The following is a 10,680-nucleotide window of genomic DNA, read 5'->3' as shown; positions in this document are numbered from 1 at the left end:
TACTAATCGAACCTTACCTTATGTATTTTAGTATTTAATCAATTTTCTTTTTTTTTTTTAAAAAAAAAAAAAGAAAAATAAAAAAAGGGCCACACTTGTCACTTGTCAGTTCATTCGTGAGACTTTAAAAAAATACTAACAATTCACATGACTCAATAGTGTATATATATATATATATATATATATATATATATATATATACTTTTTCCTCAACCATAAGTGATATAAATTAGACAATCCCGAATGGTCAAATTATCAATTTCTCCAGCAGATTAATACTTCTAAACTGAAATGATAAATTGCTCCAGCACAAGCATCCAAGTCTTTTTTTCCTCTCCATTCTTTCCACTAAAAGATATCAATTTTCCCACTAGACTAATTATAACCTCTTCACAATCGATTAAAAAGTGGCACCCCTTGTAACCCTTTCCCCAATTGATTAAAAAATAAATAATTAATTAAAGAGGCGTCATCTCTTACACTTACTACAGTGATTCTTTCTTTACTTATTCCCAACACAAAAAAACCTATTTTCCTTCCTACTGCATGCACATAATTTTATTTTCATTTTCCTAGTATCCCCAAATGAATATAGCAACCAACTTAAACCCATATAGATTTCCATTGAATCAGAAATACATTCACCAACATATATATATATATATATATATATATATATATATATATATATGGTATTATGAACAGTTATCCAAGATAAAAGATTAAAATTCTGTTCATAAAACAGAGATTGCAGCAAAAAGAGAAATAAATACTGTAGCTAGGAGAGAGGCCTATTTGGCTCTAACAAATCTAGAACACCAGTAAATAGCCTCACGATGACTAGTTATTCTAGCTTCCTTTCTATCACAATGTTGTACTGGATGCCTTGAGAAACATGAAAATATACAATGAAGCCATGTGGTTAAGCTGTTAAATTTCATGTCATGTTTATTGTTAGAGCGATGATGGTACTGGGCAACATAAAAATGTAAAACCCAACACTTATTACATCAGTCAACATGACACTTGTCAAGTTTACAAATTAACATGGTAGTTCATGTGATACTTATTTTCATAAAAAACACATTATCATATAAGTTTAAAAGCAAATTCCTCGAGCATTTTCCTAATTTTGTGGAATTCAAAAGGAGATGCTTTTAGATGACTCAATGCAATTTGTATCCGTAAATGGTATGCACAATTGAATAATGTTGATGATAGTATTCCAAGAGGTGATGGTGTAGCAGTCCGAGAGATGATAATCTGCAAAAAAAGGAAATAGCATAAGAGCTTGTCAGGGTGTGCCGGCGAGGGATATCTCTGATGCCTAAGTCAATTAATGATTTGAAAAAAGGAAAGTTAGCGGGAAAAATAGCTTGAGAGTGATTAACCCAAATACTTGGTTGAAGCTTCCCTTTTATAGGCATTAAGTAGCAGTTAGTGTTCCCTAATTCTTAACCCTACGTTCCCGAGGATCTACTGTGCGTAATGCTAGAAAAGTGGATCATGGGATTGTGGGCCAACTCTTGATCATGGGATCGTGGAGTTGGTCGATGGCTCGGCCACGTTCGTATAGAACGTAGCTCCCGCTTTATTCTCGGGCATGTCTACACGTGGCTTGATTCTTTGGTGAACGTGGCATCTCTTAAAGAAAACTATAACCTTCTTTTCCTGTTTTACTCTCGGTGGGCTGGCTTAATATTGGCTTTGTGGTGGGCTTGTGTGATGTGAATAATCATTGGGGGCCATTGAGTATTTGTGGCTGATCTATTACCCAACAAAAAAACGTGGGAATGCTAACAATTGGGTTATACAATTGTAAGTAATATGGGCAATGTAAACTTGGAACAATGAAATTAGCCAGCTTTAATCATTCTTTGGTTGACCAATTGGTATTTGTGTAATATTATATATTCATGTACCAAACCCAATATGGATACATGGTGGATTGAATGTGTGACGCATAAAGTCAACGATTTTCTTTTTTCAAATCTTATATTTTCTCTTCTTGAACTAAATGGTAGAAATGGGCCATTCAATGGATGAATTATTGTTCCCCTCCAACTCTTTTCAAAGTCAAGCAAGCCTGATGTCACCACCTTTGCATTGTGGCTTTCTACTCAGAGTCTGAATCATTTGGTAACACTTTCTCCATTCACTCTTTTATTTTATATTTTCAAAATATTAATATTAATAAATAATTCAAAAAAAAAATTATCACGTCAAAATATATTTTCTAAAATAAAATAAAACACTTTCTAAAAAGTATTAACAAACGAGAAGATATGGATAAGCAGGAAAAATACTCTCAGCCATATGTTGGGAGATTGACAAATTCTGACTTTTTTTTTTTTAAAAAAAAAAAAAAAAAAATAGTCATAGATTTGCCATATGGCCCATATCTATGTTTGAAATGGATGTGTCCCCCACTAGGTTTTGACCATTTCACCACCCACCCCTTTTTTTTTTTTTTTTTTGGGTGGCTCGGGGAATTGAAAAAAGTGAATTGGATTGCGACTTTGTAATTATGATGCAAGGGAATGGAAGCTAAGCAACCATTTTTCCTTTTAAAATAAAATGTGATACTTGGATTTTCATGCCCATTTAATTAGGGAAAATATAAATTTACTTGTTCAATAAAAAGTAATTGTGCGATTTTAATTTACTCCCTAAATTTTTAAATTTGACTTTTAATTTCTTTATTTTTTTATTTTTAAAAAAAACTCATTTAGTCTAAAATCATTTAAAACTACCTATATAGCATTAATCTCATTAGTTCATTATTTCAACATGGTATCAGAGCTATTTCAACATGGTATCAGATCCACTTTTTTTGTGGCCTTCAACGTCATTAACGTTTTTAGGTGTTCTCTTCAACAATCTCATTGTTCCGCTACATCCACCTTCCACGCTCCTCTATGCGTCACCCCGGTAGGTTAGATTTGGTGCGCAGATCTGATAACCGCCCAAGTGGGCTCATTTTTCTTTTTATTTTTTATTTTTGGCCTGTCGTCGGCTCATTTTGAAGTTCGACACATTATCAGCCCTGGCCCGTTGTAGGCCCCTTTTGAAGTTTGGCTCATTGTTAGCCCTGGTCCGATGTCAGCCCCTTTTGGAGTTTTGGCCAATTGTCGGCCATTTTGCATCTGTATTCAGGAGCCACCTGCCGCCGTCGCTGGCTGCCCCGCCAACCTCTATCTCTTCCAGTAGTCACCACCATCTATGGCTCGTTTCCCGCCTCCGCCACCGCCGTTATCATTGTTTCTGATTTCAAATTCAAGGTTCCAGAATATTCCACCTTGAGTTTGAGGGGGAATGTTAGAATATATGAAAAATATATAATAATTTTCGTATATTCCATAACTATGCTGATATCAAATATTGTTTATTTATGGGTTAATTGTAATCAAATCAAGGAAATTTGATTACAATAATTTTATTTAGACATTACCCTAAATATGGACCTTTGTATTGTAGACAAATAAAAAAAAAAAAAAAAAGTTAATGAGCACAATGTAGCCTTTAGGGGTATTCCGAGTGGTGGACGTAGGTGTCACCGAACCACCTGTAAAATTATTTGTGTTCATTTTCTCTATATTGCTTCTGCTTATTTTCGCATTATCATTATTTCAACGAATTTTAGGAAAACTTTAAATTGACTAGTTTTCTTAGAATGATAGCATAAATGTGGTTAACACCTTTCTCTGGATCGTTACAACACCTTCATTGGCTTTGCTTTGAACTGTCCCAAGTGTACTATTGATCAACTTCTTTTTACCAAAATTATAGGCAATATATGAACTAATTCCTTTTTATTAACCATATATATAAACAAGCTCAAATAATATTCTAACCAAGAGGGAAAAAAAGTTATATTATATATTCACAATCATGTGATTAAAATATTGATCAACACAAGTTTGAGAAAAATCGACACCTTGTGATCTAAGAAAGAAATAAAAGTGGTTTTAAAAAATATAAAATAAAATAAAAGTAAGAAGATGTATTCTATTTTTTATGAAACAGAAAAGGAGAAAAGAAGCCTGGTGGATTTGGTCGGTTGTAGGAAATAATTCATTATGCAGAATAGTCGGTCCACATTTTTCTGTCCATAATAATAATTATTTTTTATTTTTTTAAGGTAAGTGGTTCATAATTGATTATTACTTCAATAGTGAAAATTCATGACATTTGGCAGGATTGGAACTTTTAAAGCAGAAAATGCCATATGCACCTCAGCTTTCATTGTTACTATATATTTTATATGTTTGTGGGGGGGGAGGGGTGGTGATGATTTCGATTTTTTAAATTATTAGTCTTTGCTTATTATCACAAAAATTTTGGCGAGCAAAAAGTAAATTTATGAACGATTGGATTGAAGTGGTGCCTCCCGGCAGCCGACGGGAAACCTTCGATGTTAAAGTCAATAAATTTGTCGAGAAAACAGAATGGAGAGAGTTTAAGGGTAGAAGAAGCTATTTTCCTGTTTGGGATGATGGCCCTCCTTTATATAAGACTCCTAATTAATCATTAATGATAGAGATAAAGATTAGTACTAGATAGGCTCAAAGTTTTAATAGTTGAATTTATGATTGGTTCATTTCAAATTAGAATTATGATTAATTAGGAGTCTTGTCAATTTAGGAGTCATCTTGTATTTATTTAAAGACATTTTGTGATGAATGAAAGACGAGAAAATATTTGTGAAAGTTGTGGTATTCTCCCGCCCTAAGTGAAGTATTGTGGTATCTCCTACCCGAAATAGTTAATATTATCAATATATTTTTGTTATTAGTTGTGGGTATCAATCACAACAGGTCACCTACAAAACAAAAAGAAAATTATTGAAGTGGCGTCAGTCAGCAGCCAATAGGAAAACATTTGATACTTAAGTCAATAAATTTGTTGAGAAAATAAAATAGAGAGAGTTTTATGGTATATATCTTAACTCTTACAATCTCATAAGTTTATAATATATGTACATACCCAAACACTCAATGAAAGTATCCCTAATATCATAGATCAAATCCTTGTAAAAGATAGTGCACAGAAACTCTCTTTCTCTCTTTTTCTCTTTTATATAATACAATATTATTATTATTATTATTATTATTATTATTATTATATGTGTGTGTGTGTGACGTGCTTTAAACTAATTATCTAACTAGTGTTGATCAGATTCAGTAGTACAATAATATATTGAAAAAAAATAATCAAAATAATATATCTGGTCATGATAAAGTAAAAGTATTCTAATACAATCGGCAAAAGGCATTTAGTGAAGAATTTTGAAAGGAATGATCGGTGATAATTTTGGTTAAAGAATGTTTAAAAATATGGGAGAGAGAACCTTTTGAGAAATTCTTTTGAGTTAAGTCAAAATCGTGGGCCACTGCATCTTTTTGCATCTTAATTAAGACATATTACAACTTTTGAAAGGGTTGTTTTATCCCTTTCCAAGGGACACTTCCCACGACAACCTATCACCCATGGAAGATAATTGAATATATGGGGATATACATTATTATAGTGTGATTACTTCATATAATAGTTAGTGCATGATAAGATTTTTAGTTAGATATGATTGACCCTAATACCAAAATTTTGCCATATGCCAACTCTCATATGTAAAACCTACAGATCGGAGTCAGCTCGTGACATGGCCCACCTCCTCATGGTACTAGATCTTTGGACTTGTCATATGAGTCGATTTGGGGAAGTTTGAACTCAAACGGAGGGCCAATTCCGTGGCCTTATTCGTGGAAGGGAGATCATATCCCTAGAGGATGTTGTCGACGGATAACCAATGTTTTTCATTGGCCTTCTTAATGATCTCTGTAAACTTAGATTTCAAGTCATGCACTCGACTACCTTCAGTTGGGTGTTCCAGTTTATTAAGCTTGGACTCTTGTTGGGCTGATGGTGGACGAATCCTTTCCACATTATTTCTTATGATGCTCTTACGATCTTCGTCATTTCTCCATACTCATTAAATTAGCTTATGGGTGTAAAAAAAGAAAAAAATGGAAAAGTGAGAATATGTATTAGGTTAAGTGATTGCTATTCATTACCTAGGGCTGTTAATTATAGTCATAATGTATGTTAGATCTTTTCGCCTATATTCTATTTATTTTAAAAATGAGAGAGTTTTCCTCTAAACTGAGTTGGAGGAAATTTTTTCAACCTATTCTATAAAAATGACATGTGTCATCTACATGTGAAAAACACATGCTTTTTTTAATTGCAAGAACAAAGTTGGAAGAAATTTTATTTAAAAAGAATGGACTTCTCACATGTAGATGACACATGTTTTTTTTATAAAATAGGTTGAAGGAATTTCCTCCAATCCAGTTTGGAGGAAAGCTCTGTCCTGTTAAAAATGCAGAAAAAAAAAAAGAAAATATTCAAGATTATTTATAATACTTTGATAATCAATCTTCAACATTTAATAGGGCCAAAAAAATCTTGGACATGCATTAATATTGGACCCACGAATCCTTTTAATGTGCCAAGTTGTGCAGAAGAACAGATGTTTGTATATGATTGAACTTATGAAACATAGGTATGGTGATAAAGATGTCAGTCTCGATCAATCAAAACACTTAAAAGTATCATAGTTACACTTCCCAAACAGATATTTTGCGCCTTTTTTTTTTTTATCTTTTTGTTTTTGCAATGACCACAAGGCTTTATTTGGCAGTCTTTTTTTCTTTTCTTTTTTCTTTGTCATGCATCATTTCCAAAAAAAATTAAAATAAAAACATTCTAACTTTTTTCACTTTTTATTACTATTCAAATAAAAAAATTATTACAAAACAAAACTGTTTCACTTTTACATACCAGTTTTCACTTTTTTTATACCAAACTTTTTTTTTTCCCACACCAATCTACATCAATTACAGTATCTAAGAAAAAACAGCATAAATTTGTAAACCGTTTCTCCCCTACCAAAAATTCAGGTATACATATAGTGCTTACTTTTCTTTAATTTAGTTGATTACCTAATTTAGGAATAGTATTTTTTTTTTTTTAAAAAAAAATTATAATAGGAAAAATTCAGTCTATTAATAAAATGGCAGGGAGCCAGGAGGAAACAAAAAATTTGGCTCGGATTGTTAATATGTTTTGGGAGGATTTTTTGTTTTAAAAGTTTGAAAAAGCATTATGTTGTGGCGTAAATGTGACTATTTTCACCTTAATTTCATTTTCTAACTTCCTTCTCTCATATAATTTGAATGATGTGTTGATCATAATTATTATGAGACTGACATACAAAATGTTATCTAAAGCATGTTATCGTGCTAATTAAATGAACATTGAAGTTTCATTGCACCGGCAAAGTGTGACTGAATTGATATAAAATGACTAAAGATACTGTTTTATAATATAGTGCTTTGATGTTTACAAATTTGAAAACAGAGAGATGAGAAAAAGGGTAAGATATTGGAGGAAACTAATTTTTCTCTTGAATATGAAATAAAGAGGGAATTTCCGCTTAATGAAGAACAATATAAAGGTTTGTACTCTACATTTCATTAAGCTAATATTGATGTTTATCTTTTTATTGTTTCAATAATATTGATGTTTATGATAAGGATATGACAATGGTTGATGAATACTTTTATTATCTTCTTTTTTCTAACATTAAATAAATGGGTAATATTAAACATGATCATGAATCTATTGGATGTAATCTAAGATTAAGGGATAATGATTTAAAATACTCAAACAACTTTAGAGTTAAATGGATAATAATATTCCCATTATCGTTACTGTCTTCTTATGATGTTTTGCAATTATATTTAATTTATAAGTCATGCTACAAGTTCCTCTTGTGGCGTTCCAAAAATAATGTAGCTCTTAAAATCACTATTGGATTCGTGATTGGTCATTATTGAATTTTGATCAAATAGTAATTTTAAAAGCCACATCATTCTTGGAGGACACAAGAGTAACACCAGAGAGACTTGTAGAATTACTCTTAATTTCTACTTTATTCCATCCCTTTTCTCTTATCAGTTTGTTTTGGTGTAAAATGCTGTGTCATAAACTGTTTTCAGCGGAAGACATGTTTTATTTTTGGGAAAAAATGATTATTTTCCTCAGTTTGTTTGTAAATTTGAAAATTGTTCAAAAAATATTTTTTTTAATGTTTAGTTCATATGAAAAATTACCAAATATTTCTTATATCTCTAATAGCTTATTTGGTTTGAGATTAACAAATTGGTCATTGATCAATTAACCTTTGTTTGTTTGTTTGTTTGTTTTTTTTTTTTTTTTTTTTTTTTTTTTTTACATTTAGGTCATATGAAAAATCACCAAATATTTCCTACATCTCTAATAGCTTATTTGGTTTGAGATTAACAAATTGGTCGTTGATCAATTAACCTATCTTTTTTTTTTTCTTTCTTTTTTTTAACTTTTTGTAAGTATGTTATTACCATTTCCAATCTTCAACGTTTTACCAAGGAAAATTAGGAAATTGGTTCATTTGGGGTCACATGAATAAATTATAAGATAAAAAGCACGTACCACCCATTTAGTTTCTTTATTCCCATTTCTTTTCTCATCTTCCAAAGAAGTCGAGGCATGAGAATGGCATGAAAGGCAATGCCACAAGCTCAATCTTTCTCTCTGGTACAAAATTATTTTATGATTTTTTTTTCTCTCTCAGAAATTAGTACTTGTAAGTAAAGCGTTCGATTGAGTATTGAAAATATAGAGAAAATTAATGTATTAATTAAGAAGCTATTTATCTCTCTCAAATATTAATTATTAATTTGTTGACTACAATGTCAAAATTGTAGTTATATATATATATATATATATGAATGAATGAGAACAAGTCATTTTACACGGAATCTCAATACAGGTGTTTACTTGCACTACAAAAGAAATAAAACAACTGTATTCAAATCTAAGCAAACATATGTAGACCTATCAATTTTCAACATGATTTAGAAATTTTACATGAATTTAATATAAAATTAGCGGATTAGGGTTGAAGTGTCCTATGTGTTTAAGTAAATGAGTTGAGTTAGAGTTTATCTATATATGTCTTAACATGATCCGAACCTGATATGCGACATTAATGCTAGTCAGTTTTTACACTACCTATATATTTATATACTCCTACTTCAAAATGAGATAGAAATAAGATTTTCCTTAATAATAGGAGAAAAAGAAGGATTTCTGGACAGAGATTGCTTACTACAGAACAGTAAGTTGCTTAACAAATGTTGCTTACTACAGAACAGTAAGTTGCTTAACAAATGTAGAAGCATTTTCACTCTGAGCTGCAGACCTGTCTTTCTACAAGATTCTTGCGGAATCCACGTGTTCAAGGAGCCATAAGGTTATTTATGTCAACCTGTATCTAAGTCTCATAAGAACAAGTTAATTGTTCTCATTTATCTTTTCTGCCTTCCTGCCAAGTAAAATCTTTAATGCGAAAAAAATCATTTTCAGATTTTTCTTTTTCCTTGCCCATATAAACTACATAGCTAAAAACATAAGGCCTATTTTCTTCATAAATACTTAATAAAACACAAGAAACTTGGTGGGGAAGGCAATCTTGAAAATTTGCAAAGCCAGCATAGGGTACTAGTGTATCACATAATAGTGTTAGATCACATGTCATAGCAGTGCAATCCTCTTTGCCAGATCATGCCGCCACCTCATCTGTTAAAGGGTATCAAGCTCAATGTCCTCTGGTTCAGCGATCGAGCGCAAGTCGTATGCGTTCGAGCGCAAGTGGTGGTGCAGGAACTCAACATCTCTTTGGTTCAACGATCGAGCGCAAGTCGTATGCGCTCGATCACAACTACACAGATATCAGCAGCAATGCAGCTCACGATCAAGTTCCTTGTACAGCAGGGAAAGAAGATCAAACCGTGGCTGACAAGACACTAAGGGATTCTACAGATTCTGTCTTTAACGCTGTAACAAGATTCTTAAGTTGACAGCTGTGTAGATATGCCGTGACATCACTTTATGAATATCTTTGTATTTTAGATTTGCATAGACTTATATTATTCTACACCAATGTAATTAGCCTATTTAAGCTAGACTGTAACTTCAGTTTTGAGATTATTGAATACACGAGAAATTCCTTGAGCAAATATTCTTCTTCTTAATTCTCAAAATATTTTAAATAGACCCTACATATTGGAGGAGTACTATTGATGCAAAAACTTTTGGTGTGGTTAGATTAAGAAATATACATACATACATATAGGTTTCAGATGTACATATATATTGTAAGAGTATTTTGGTAATTTTCAGCTTTTGGTTGCTTAATTTGAGAGTTAGTAGTCATTTGGTTCTAAATCTAGTTTAGGTTCAGATTAAACCTTCTTTAACCTTGTGATCTAAGAAAGAAATAAAAGAGGTTTTAAAAAAATAAAAAATAAAAGTAAGAAGAAGTATTCTATTTTTTATGGAACAGAAAAGGAGAAAAAAAGCCTCTATTTTTTATGGAAGCCTGGTGGATTTGGTCGGTTGTAGGAAATAATTCATTATGCAGAATAGTCGGTTCACATTTTTCTGTCCATAATTATTATTATTTTTTATTTTTTTAAGGTAAGTGGTTCATAATTAATTATTACTTCAATAGTAAAAATTCATGACATTTGGCAGGATTGGAACTTTTAAAGCAGAAAATGCCATATGCACCTCAGC

The sequence above is a fragment of the Corylus avellana genome, chromosome 2 (genome assembly GCF_965113065.1).
Source record: "Corylus avellana chromosome 2, dhCorAvel1.hap1.2, whole genome shotgun sequence".
Taxonomy (NCBI): Eukaryota; Viridiplantae; Streptophyta; class Magnoliopsida; order Fagales; family Betulaceae; genus Corylus; species Corylus avellana.
Note: the sequence above shows the minus strand (reverse complement) of the source record.